A 7033-nucleotide genomic window follows, 5' to 3' on the forward strand; every position below is an offset into this window, starting at 1 on the left:
AATTTGTGTAGATTCCACCTAGCAATAGATGATGAATAGGATTTGATGAACCGGTACTGCTACATGGTTTATAGCAATAGAGGGTTTTTAACTAATTAAATAATTACCTCGGTTCCTGATTAACTGTGATCTGGATTTGAATTGTTGGAACTGGGAGACTTGCACATCCAAGTAGAAGGGCTGGGTCCTCTCCCTGTTCGGCTTTTATCCGACGGCCTGATTGTTGCCCCAGATACAACAAAATTAGCACCGTGTATGAAGCTAGTTCCCAATGAATCGAGATACTCACTGAGGTTAGGTAATCCGAATCTTTCAGCTGATCAAAATATTCATTATTTTAAAAACAATGATTAAGTCAATAATTGTTCCATTGCCTTTGCATTAACAATAAGAGATTAGATGCAAAAATAGGATTCATGTAGCCATCTCTTTGTTTGCAGATTTTTAGCTCAAGAGAAAAGGGAATAGGGGGAGGGGGACTCCTTAAAGCTTAATCCCATTGCCTATAACTCATACTATTTGATCTATCCAAACACTACTTCTTAACTTCATAGCCCATAGCAATGGCCTATTTCAGTCTCCCAACCTAAACGTCTTGAAAGGGAAAAATCACAAGTTTGAAGGGTATTCTGAGTTTGAGGTTTTCCCTACCAATATTAAGAGTGGCAATGGGGTGGCTTCGATAGAGACTTGCCCTACTCCACCTCTAATGACGTGGTTTTGTATCACCGAGATAGGATTGGTGGCAAGGTTTAATAACCTGAATTGGGATCTTGATCACTCCTAGTTGATTCAAGTGTAGATTGGTTCAGTTCGGCCCTCGAATTGATACAGAAGCAGCTTGTGTTCACACCCAGCTATGCCTGGGTGTAAATAGTGCGGACGGAGTTCCTTCCCCCCCACCCTTCAATAAAAAATCTAGCAAATAATGAAACAAAGTATAATTTCTACCCATGAAATCAATGGTGAGCCTTCCATCTGAAGGTCTTCCAGCAGGCATGTGAAAAAAGGTCTCCCCATAGGGTGGGGTGACGAGAGAAGGCAGCAGAATCAGCTCCTGTATCAGTATTTGAGTCCCCAAAGTTGAAGATTGCCTGAAAATTGCAACTTGTATTTGAAGCCAAGGCTGGAACACTTAAAATTACTATGGAAAACAACAACCCAATATAGAAAGGTGTGATCAGAACAAGTTTACCAAAGCTATGAGCATAATCCATCATCTTGAGAGACTAAAAGATGAAGAGCAGTAGAGACTAGAGAGGATAGTATTACTATAGAGAACTGGTAGAGTATATATAGAGAGAGAGGACAACATAATTATTGAACCGCTTACTAGCTAAAATGCTAAATGGAGTAATACCTGTTCGTTTCCATTAAATTTTGGAAACAGTTTTTCTGTTTTGATTGACAAAATTAAACAGAATCTTTACTAAAATTAATGTCTAGTTATATTTCTACAACTCTTTCAAAGTTTTCAGACTTTCTAACAAAAGAAATCCAAAGAAGAAAACCCGAAATGGAGAGGATCTAGGAGACAAGCTAGTAGAGAAAATAAGGAAACATTCAGTGATAACATATTCACTTTATTTTTATTCCGATGATTGTTGGATCCAATGTCTACACTACACTTTATATTGCAGCAGTGGACAAATAAAACCAATAAATAAATATATTTTTTTATTGAACGAACCAATAGAAAAAGGCGTCAAAGTTTGGCCTCTCAGAATATTTGGTGGCCCTTCCAGACCATGTTGCGTCAGAGATTGCTTCTGATGCTTTGGATAGGCACCGTTTTTTATTCTGCTAAGCATTTTGCTTGCTCTCTCTGCTGATGGCCATGCCGAAGGTGGAGTTTGCAAGTTGGCTTAGGAGTTTCGGCCTCCTTTTTTTGTTCCCTTGTTTCTTGTATTTCTCTTCCTTTTAATAAAATTATCTTTAAGCAAAAAAAAAAAAAAAAGAAAGCCAATAAATAACTACACAATGGTATGTGATAATTAAATAGAGATTTGATTTTTACCCCACAAAAAAGTCAACATTTTATTTGATTCACTGGGGCTGGAATGACTGGACATCCGAGAATCCAGAGCTGATTTTTTACCAAATTTTGTAATTTTGTAATTATTAATTCAAGACATATCCAGCTAAATAATATGTAAATCTAATATATTCTACTATAATCGAGATCACAATGAATGATAGGTGTTTCGCAATCAAAATGAAGATATTCCAACGCAGCAGCTACATCAATGGCTATGTTTAACGGGTAAAGTGACGGGAGAGATGATGATGCCAGAGAATAGGAGGAATGGCGAAGAAGCAGATGATGATGGTGGGGCTCATGAGGATCTAGATAGAGGTCTTGTGCCCTAGGCAGCCATGGCTATGGGTGGAGTAAACTTAGATGCACTGAGATCCAACCGCTCCTATGCTATGGCGGTAGGGAATGCATCATGGCCTGCGATCGACTCTCTTCCAGAACCGATTCAAGCAAGGGAGATTAGAAGAATCATAATCCCTCAACGGGATTATGAATCTAAGAGGCAATCTTTCCGCTTTGCCCTTATTGGAAGGGTTGATTTTAGAGCTCTTTCTTTGGATGCTCTAAGAAAGGAGGCCGCGGACAAATGGAACCTAAGCCAGAGGGTTACTATGCATCCCCTTGGAAAGGGTTTTGTTATCTTCCAATTTCAATGTGAAGGGGATAAGGCAGCAGTCTGGAGAAGAAGCCCTATGAAAATAGACTTGCAACTCATTCGTTTCCAACACTGGAAACCGGACTTCAACATCCATGTTAAGCAAACCTGGTCCAAGCTAATCTGGATACGATTCCCCGACCTCCCATTAGAATATTGGCACGATAATGTTCTCTTATCCATTGCAAAAGCTATGGGGAGACCTGTTGCCCTAGATAGCCATACCAAGCAGGGATTAATGGGTCACTATGCTAGAGTACTAGTTGAAATGGACACTACTGAAAATGCATCTCGCATAGAGGAGGTTCAAGTTGAACGTCTCGATCCCGATACAACGAGAGTTTTTGGATTCAGACAACGAGTCCAGTATGAAGATGACATTAGTCGATGTGGCTTCTGCAAGAGGTTGGGACATAAGGTGGGAGAATGTAGATCCAAGAGGCTTGAAGATGAAAAACAAGCTGCTATGGACAAGTCGGCCTCTGTACCTGGTGCAGTTTACGTTGAAGATAGAGTGGACTCGGTCCGAGTTGCCTCTCACTCGGGTAGAACGCCCATTGTGGAAATCGCCCCTCATGATCCTCTTTCCATAATAGTAGCTTCACCTGCCAATCAAGCAGCTGGAAAGGAGGGACACGATTTGAATGCAAACACTGAAAGAACGTCAATTGAGGAACTACAAAAATCTCCTTCTATTTGTGTTGGACAGTCAGCCAATCAGAATGCTGAGAAGGAGGGAGATATTCTGATTGTCTTGGATTCTTGGGCAACCAATCCTGAAGTTTTAGGAAACTCCAACTCAATGAGTTGAGGAGATATCTCTGTCCGCCCCTCTAATTCAGATTTGAATAACTATGTGGCTGGATCCGGGTTGGACTCTGAGGATGTGGATAGTGCAGACCCATCGGGTGATGAGAGTTCATCTGATTCCACAGAGAACTCGGTGGAAAATGAGAGGGAGGAGGATGCCCCTGTTGTCAGGGAAATTTCTCCTAGGCCAACAAGAAAGGGCAGAGCTTCCAAAGGTCGTGGAGCTTTGTCTTCGCTGAGGGGAGGTAGAAATGCTGCTTCCACTCGTTCCTCGCCAGAGAATGGGGTTTTGCAGCATGGTAGCTTCCTCTGCTCCTCTAGAAGGGATGGTAGAACGGGTTCTCAGTATCAGGAGATGGAGAAGATAGAAAATGCTCTCTATGCCTGAGAAAAGGGAATGGTCGTTTCTTCAAAAGAAGGTAACAAAAAAAAGAAGAAAGCAGGCCAGACTAGTAAGTCTAGCAACACCAATTAATTCATTATTTTCCAATAAAAGCCCTCTTTTGGAATATCAGAGGTGTGAAGAAGGCTGCTGGTTTAAGAGCCTTATCATATTTTAATCGAGAACATTCTCCTGATGTTGTTCGTGTAGCGGAGCCAATGATCAGTGAAAGCAAATTCCCTTTTTTGTTCTTTAAAAAATTGGGGTTCGAGTCTGATTTCATTCACAACTTCCGCATGGACAAGGTCCCTAATATATGGGTTATATGGGTTATATGGAAACAAGGAATTCCTCGCCCCTCGATCATCTCGGTGTCTGACCAGCAACTATCAATTACAATGGATTGGTTAGGGATCTGTGTAGGCCTGACCTTTGTACATGCTAATTGTTTTATGGTCGAACGGAGAGAGCTTTGGTCGGAGCTAGGTTTGGTGGTGAATCCAAATCTGCCCTGGTCGGTGGTAGGTGATTTCAATGCTACCCTTCTTTCCAACAAGAAAAGGGGTCCAGGGAGATTTAATGCAAACTCAGCTGCAGATTTCTAATCTATGGTGGATACTTGTCTTTTGATACAAGTACCCTCGCAAGGTAAGAAGTTTACCTGGACTAACAACTGGCGGCGAGATAATGTAGTTGCGGTCCTCGACCGAAGTTTTTGCAACAGTAAATGGTTGGATATGTTTAAAAGTACTCTCCAAAGGGTCCTTCTAAGGTCATCCTCTGACCATGCTCCCATTCTAGTTGTGTCAGAATCGATCACCCGACAAGGTAACATCCCTTTTAGATTTACTAATTTTTGGATGTAGCATGATCATTTTGATAATGTAATTCAAGATGTGTGGAACCAAGAAATACCTGGAAATCCTATTTTTACTCTTTCTCAGAAACTTAAGCGAGTTAAGTTGTATATCAAGCCTTGGGCGAGAAAAAATTTTCCCAATATTGACAACGAAGCAAAAAAAGCTTATGATCACCAAAATTCTGTACATCAAGAAATTGAGGCTGCAGGGATGTCAGATGACCTTTTTGGTCGCGAGGCTAATGCCAAAACAGCTCTATTGAAAGCCACCCAGTTGCAGGACAATCTATGGGCTCAAAAAGCTAAGCAGAGGTAGAAGAAAGATGGGGACAAAAATTCAAAGTACTTTCACCTATCAGTGAAAATGCGACGGGCTCAAAATCAATCCGCACTTTGCAGAATGCTGATGGGGAGTGGATGAATGACCAGCAACAATTGTCTTCATATATTGTCAATTATTACGAGGAATTCCACAGCTTATCTCACACTTCTCCTCACCCTGAGTTGCTGGATTGCATTCCATGCATCATTTCGGACGATGATGCTCTTTATTTGGAGGTTGAACCATCTTCAGAGGAAAGAAAAAAAGTTGTTTGGGAATTAGACCCAGATAGCTCCCCTGGACCTGACGGCTTCTCAGGGAAATTTTTTAGGCGGGTATGGCGTATTGTTGAGGGTGATTTTTGCAGGGCTGTATTGCATTTCTTCAGATGGGGAATCCTTCCAAAGGGTGTGAATAATTGTTTTCTCACTCTTATCCCTAAGGTGGTGGGGGATACTTCTCTCGACAAGTATAGGCCAATTTGCATGGGAAATTATTTTTGCAAGGTGTTATCAAAAATTGTGGCAAGTAGAGTTGCAATTCTCCTGCCAAAGCTGATTTCGGAGGAACAAGGGGCATTCTAAAAGGGGAAGATAATATCAGAAAACATTAGCCTTGCTTCAGAATTGGCAAATCTGATGCATTCCACGGTTAAGGGAGGTGGGATGGAGCTCAAGGTCGATGTACAGAAAGCCTATGATTCTCTATCCTGGGAATTTCTATTTGTTGTTCTTGGAAAGTTTGGTTTCCCTCGGAAATGGATTTCTTGGATCCAAGAAATTCTTTCATCCTCAAGGATTTCAGTTTTAATAAATGGAGGTCCAGAGGGGTTTTTTGGTGTGGGTCGTGGTCTTCGTCAAGGTGATCCGTTATCTCCCATTTTGTTTATTTTAGCTGAGGAAGTGCTCTGTAGAGGATTAAATAAATTGGCCTTGGAAGGATTAATCAAGTCACTGCCGGGTCCAAGAGGCGCCCGCACTCCAACTCACCTATTATTCGCGGACGATATTTTCATCTTCATGAATGCGTTGGCTAAGTATGTTAAAAATCTGCATTTATTTTTATCAAAGTATCAGGAGTTCTGTGGCCAACAGTTTAATCTCGACAAGAGCAAAGCCTTCTTTAGGAAGGTCGCCCCCCACAGGAAACAATTCATTAGCAATTTATTGGGAATTTAGGCCTCAAAATTCCCTACAAGGTATTTGGGTGTGGAAATCTTCAAGGGAAGAGTAAATAAAAATCACCTTTTAACTTTGATGGATAAGATTAAATGCAGATTGGCTGCCTGGAAAGGGAAGCTCCTCTCGATGGCTGGTCGGGTGGAGTTGGTTCGATCAGTAATTTCTAGTATCCCTATCCATAATTTTACGGTTTATTGGTGGCCCCAGTCCATTATTAAAACTGTAGAGCGGTGGATGAGAAATTTTATCTGGTCGGGTCAAATGGAGGTGGAAAAAAAAAATTGTGATAAAATGGGAGAACACTTGTAAGCCCAAGGACGAGGGTGGCTTGGGTATCAGAAAACTGAGAGAGGTGAATAAAGCTTGTTTATGCAAGCTCTCCTAGCAAATTAAACATGAAGACAATATTATGAGCAAATATTTTAGAGCAAGATTTGTTCAGAAAGACGGCTCTCTTAGGAAGGGATACAAATCCTCCTCCATTTTGCCGGGGCTGAAGAGGGTGTGAAAATTCAGGTCAGACATGGAAAGATGGACAGTGGGAAATGGGGAAAAAATCATGTTCTGGACAGATAAATGGTTAGAAACCTCTTCCCTGGCGGAGTCTTCTAATTTGGAGCAGGAAATGTTCACAGGGAGGAATATGCGCCTAGAAGATTTTAATCGAAATGGTGAGTGGTGTTTCCCAAATGTTTCTTCAAAATTTCTTGCCGATACCTTTGAGAAGGCTAAAAGAATTTCTTTATCGCATATGGAGGATATGTGTCATTGGAAGCTATCAAATTC

The 7033-nt window shown here is 41.2% G+C and overlaps 1 protein-coding gene across 2 annotated transcripts in view; it reads left to right on the top strand.

The window, feature by feature from the left end:
- Nucleotides 1–7033, top strand: part of LOC122059596 (phospho-N-acetylmuramoyl-pentapeptide-transferase homolog) — a 72778-nt gene that overhangs the window by 28586 nt on the left and 37159 nt on the right. The gene's annotated exons all lie outside the window — the stretch shown is intronic.

The sequence above is a fragment of the Macadamia integrifolia genome, chromosome 13, assembly GCF_013358625.1.
Source record: "Macadamia integrifolia cultivar HAES 741 chromosome 13, SCU_Mint_v3, whole genome shotgun sequence".
NCBI lineage: Eukaryota > Viridiplantae > Streptophyta > Magnoliopsida > Proteales > Proteaceae > Macadamia > Macadamia integrifolia.